General features: G+C 47.4%; 1 pseudogene; it reads right to left on the bottom strand.

The window, feature by feature from the left end:
- Window positions 1–2,652: 2,652 nt before the first annotated feature.
- On the bottom strand, window positions 2,653–3,692 carry LOC105723861 (guanine nucleotide-binding protein G(s) subunit alpha-like; annotated as a pseudogene).
- Window positions 3,693–5,202: the final 1,510 nt, after the last annotated feature.

The following is a 5,202-nucleotide window of genomic DNA, read 5'->3' as shown; positions in this document are numbered from 1 at the left end:
AGTAGAGCAAACAGGAAAAGGAAGTCTGGGTCCCTGACTGGCCTCAGGAATAGTGTTCCCCTCCCCACCCTCCACCATCCGTTATCTGCAGACAGGCGTGTGGAAGAGAATTGAACTTCTGTCATATTTGGGCCATGGTGGGGGGTCTTTTTGATACAGCAGTTTAGTCTGTACCCATTATACTGGGGCTCAATATGGTTGCCCAAATGCACTATTAAATTATTTTTGGAAATTCATAAAGGAAAAGTCAATAAATGACTGTGTGAGTAAATGCACACCAACCAAACGAGAAAAGCAAAGTCAATTTATTCAGAGCTTGCTATAGCCAGGGAATCAGCAACCATTACTTGTGTTTGGGCAGAGACTGAAAGGTGGGAAGAGGAGTAGGAAAGCTTGAGAGTGGAAAAAAGGGAAAGCTTCAGGAATGATTGGAGGCTGTCGGTGTGGTAAAACTGCAGATAGGCCAACTAGAAGTGAGGTATCCTATGCGGTTGCTTAGGGGTGCCTATGTGGCTTTCCCCATTTGTTCCTGAGTTGGAAGCAGGGATAAAAATTAGGAAACCTGTTGGTTATTCATCAAATCCTAGCCATTTGGGGCTTATATTGTTACAGAGGTTATTGTCTAGCTTCATGGATTGCCACTTGAGATAGCAATCTGGCTTCCTATAAGGTTTGACCCACAGCAGGCTGGCTTCTTGGGCTGTGTATTATAGGTAAGGGTTGGATTTCCTGGGCAGGTGGCTGTAGATTGTGGGTCAGAGTTCGATTTCTGTGTATGGTTTTGCCATTGTCCATTTGTCTCTGAAGTCTCTCATGGCTAATGAGAACAGTCCTAACATAGGGGCGAAACAGTGATGGTGAGGTAGTGTTTGAAAACAATCTCACCAGCACACAAGAGTGGAAGTAAATAGGAGCTTTCATTTATCCCTGCACTCTTGAGCTGCACTGAGAACCAGCCAAAACACAGTGGTAAGAAGAAAGGCCCCCAGGGCTCTGTGACCCACGCTGACCAGTGGCGGGATTTCTTTGGCGCTCACAGCCAAAGGGCATTAGGATGTGAATGGCTCCTGATACTTGCCTGAAAACAAGTGGCTGATGGTCTCGGTGGTCTTGCATCCCCCAGGCTTGAGCTAGGGGACAGTGCTCTAGCCACTCTCCTCATCCATCCTAAACCCCCCAGCAAGCCCCAACGCATACTCTGTGGATGTGACACACCAGTGGCCACTGAAGAAATGTGCTTTTCTTAGCATGAAGCCAGTCGTGAGCTGGAGGCTCCTGATTGTAGGCAGATGTCTGAACAGTACCCAGCTGGCAGGCCTGTGCTTGCTTTCAAATCTGCTTTCCATTCCAGTGGCGTGTGGGATGAGGGACCCTTCTTCATGGAACTGAGGGCAATGCGCCGAGAGCTGGACGGGTGCTGCTTTCCTGATTGGGTGACACCTTTCCCCCTGGTCATTAGCTGTCAGCATTTAAGCTCCTGCGCTTTGCTTCCCAAGAACATTGAGTGTTGGTCTTTGCTGGAGACTGTGCTGCCGTATGCTGTCTTTGCTAGGTGCTTATTCACCGCCAGCACTGCAGGCCCTTTCTTCCCAGGCTTCCCTGGGACCCCAAGAACTTCAGAAAATCCCAAGAGAGTCTGGGCTCTGTTCTTGTCTAGGACAGAACCAGGAAGGGAGATCACTATAGCTGGCTGTCCCATGGCAGGCTCTGGAGTTTCCAAAATGTAGCATTTCCAGAAAGGAACTCTTGGCTCCCTCCCAAAGTCCTGCCCTCTTCCCTCAGCCTCCCCCATCTCTGCAACTGGCATCACCATTCACTTGGTTGGTCAAGCCCCAAACCTAAGGCCAATCTTGAGTCATTCTTTTCCCTGATCTCCCACGTTCATAAGTCCTATCATGTCCCCCTTCAAAATATATATGGAAGAGATGTCCTTTTCTCTCTCTGCACTGTAGTCATTTCTTCCAACAACCTCTCGCTAGTTCCTCCTATACACACCCTTGCTCCCCTACAATTCATTCTCTTAGGCAGGACCAAGAATGATTCACTTAGGCTGCATCTGCTCTGCATGGAGTGTCCAAGGCTCAGCATGAACTACTCCTGCCCTTCCAGCTTAGCCTCCGCCTCCCTCACTCTGCCCCATGCACACTGGCTTTCTCTCCTTTCCTTGATGCAATGACCTCTTTCCCCGTCTCAAGATCTTTCTTGGTCTGAAACATTTTTGCCTTTCCTATGGCCAGCTTCTGCCCATTTTCCAGGGCTCCTCTTAAGTTTCTTCTCTTCCTAGAAGTCTCTGATGACTCTGCCTAAATGAGGTTTCCTGCCCCGTCTCTTCCTGTTTTTTTTTCATTTGTTTCTTTATTTCATTTTATTTCTGTTTGCTGCTGTTATTTTATTTATTTCTACTGAAAGTGAGGGGGAACTTTTTGTGGCCTTTCTTTCCTTTTTCTTTTTCTGTAGGCCGCCTTAAGCTTTCTACATTTGGAACATCTAAGTAAGCCGAAGGGTAAAGGGGTTTTCTCAAAATCACTCGGGGGAAGGGAAAGGTTGCTTTGTTAATCATGTCCTATGGTGGGTGATTAACTGCTTATACAATTATGTTTCACTTTTAATTAATTGTGCTTAAGGCTTTAATTAAATTTAGGGGTTCCCTTATTAGAGCAACTCATACTGACGAAGGTGCATGCGCTGAATGTCATGGCAGTCGTTGGACACACGGCGGATGTTCTCAGTGTCCACAGCTCAGGTGAAGTGAGGGAGCAGCAGTGGTGCCCCCTCCACTGGCAGTGCTGATCCTCAGAAACTCATCTCAAGTGAAGTACTTTGCCCGGGTCATGTGTGGGTCCTTTCCAGACTCAGGAGTAGTATTCTCAGGAGTAGTGTAGTGAGCAAATTCTGGAACATAGTCCTCAATCTTTGATTTCCTAGCGAGGACTTTCTCAGCGAGCAGGTCTTGCTTGTTGAGGAACAGAATCACAGAGATGATGGTGTGCAGCCATCTGTTGTTCCAGATGCTTTTGAGGAGGTTCACAGCCTCCTGCAGGCAGCTGGTCTGGTCGTCCTCCCGGGTGACCATGTTGCAGTTGCTGCTGGCCACCATGAAGATGATGGCAGTCACATCACTGAAGCACTGGATCCCCTTGCGGTGTTCATCATGCTGGCCACCCACGTCAAACATGTGGAAGTTGACTTTGTCCACCTGGAACTTGGTCTCAAAGATTCCAGAAGTCAGGACATGGCGGTGAAGCAGGTCTTGGTTGCTTGGCACAGAGGCAGCCTGCTTGATCACATCCGTCTTGTCCAGGAAGTACTGGGCACAGTCAATCAGCTGGTACTGGTTGGAGTGTTTGTAGCAGGCATACACTCCTTCATCCTCCCACAGAGCCTTGGCGTGCTCGTAGAATTCGGGAGGGAAGTCAAAGTTGGGCATGCTCACCACACTCAGGATGTAGTCCACTCTGAACTGGTTCTCGGGTTTGGCCAGCTCCACGGGGGACACCAGGTTGCTCATGGCAGCCACAACGGTTTTGGTCGTTTCTTTCAGATTGTTTTTGATGTCCTGCACTTTGATTGCCTTCTCACCATCACTGGTGCTCCTTGCAGCCTGCAGGTCCTCTTCATTGCCCTCTCCATTAAACCCATTAACATGCAGAATTCTCATACAACACAATGGTGCTTTTACCAGAATCTCTAGCACCAATGCCATTTGGGTGTGCAGCTCCAAATCTCTGTGTGTTTCTTTTTTCTACACAGCAGGTTTGATGGTTAATTATTTGGGTTTATTGTTCATTGCTTATCTTGTTGCTTGACTATACAATCTTGTTCACTATTGCCTTTCTAGTGCCTGACACAGAGTAGTGCTCTATAAATAATTTTGGGGGTGATGGATAGATGCATGGATTGTTAGATGCGTAGTCTACTTGGGACTTCAGAAGACCAGACCAAATTTTTCATTAGGTCATTTGCGTGTATAATTTCCAGAGCAGAGTCAAACTGTGCCAGGCCTCAGTCCATACGCTCAGGCAGATGTCAGTTTGATTCAATAAATATTTATGGAATACCTACAATGTCCTTGTCCCTAGGGCTACTACCATGGAGAAGACAGGCAAAGAACTTACAGGAGAGTTGGAAGAAAATGAAATACGCAACTGTAATCTAGAATAGCGTACCATATAATTATGATATGAGAAGTGGAGGGTACTGTCAGAGCACAGACAAAAAGCATTTGCATGTCGTCAAGGGAGTCAGGGAGAGGACAGGCTGCCTTCCTGAGCACTATGATGGCACCGTTTCTCATCTTCCAGGTTTGAGAAGGTGGAATAATGGAAATCTGATTCTCAGAGAGTAGCTCCCCATTTCTGAGGCCTGTGATTAACCACGCACGGCTCCAGGAACCCTACATATCAGTCTCTTATCCCTATAACAATCCTTCCAGGAGGGTAGAATTATCACATGACATGAGCAAACTGTAAAGTAAGTGCTATGCCCCAAAGTCACTGTTTTAGGACAGATTCCCTGGGAAATTGACTGAAATGGAAATCTGTGCATGGGAATGCTCTTAAAAACACATCCCTGTGAGGGGCAGCCAAGGGAGGGGTGAACAGCAAGGCAGGTGAAACAGTGGCCTCAGCTGATACCATGGGGGGCTCTGGATCTAGGGAGGCCCCTCAGAGTTGTTCTAAATCAAGGTAAGGGGGTTGGGCTTTGTACCCCAGATGGACCAGTCATTGCCTACATGCTGTCCCTGAAACAAGGTATCCCCCTTATACTAAGAGCTGTCCCTGAAGAGGGGTTCGATTGTTAACTCAGCCTCGGTTCTGACCTGGGCACCCACTGCAGTCACCCAGCTCCTACATGGCAGCTTGCACCTTTCAAGTTGAAGTGTCCCAGGACTGCGTCCTGAAACCTCTTCTCTTCCCTGCCTAACATCAGTCTTGGTGATGCCATTGAGTTGCACAGTTTTAAATACCATTTAAATGTATATCCTCCATTTAGGCCTCTCTCGTGTGCTTCAGACTCATACATAATTATTTATTCATCATCTTCATTTAATATTTCCAAAACCGAACTCCTGGTCCTCTACCCCTCCCCACAACCAGTTCCTTCCACAGCCTTCCCAGCTCAGTGAATGGTACCTCCATTCTTCCAGTTGCTTAAGCCAAAAACCTTTGGGTCATTCTTGGTGATTCTTTTTCTCTGACCCCT

This window comes from Aotus nancymaae, unplaced genomic scaffold (genome assembly GCF_030222135.1).
Source record: "Aotus nancymaae isolate 86718 unplaced genomic scaffold, 86718_ANA_hifiasm-v0.15.2.pri h1tg000014l, whole genome shotgun sequence".
Classification (NCBI taxonomy): domain Eukaryota; kingdom Metazoa; phylum Chordata; class Mammalia; order Primates; family Aotidae; genus Aotus; species Aotus nancymaae.
The sequence above is the reverse complement of the archived record's forward strand: the minus strand, read 5'-3'. Positions and strand labels throughout refer to the sequence as shown.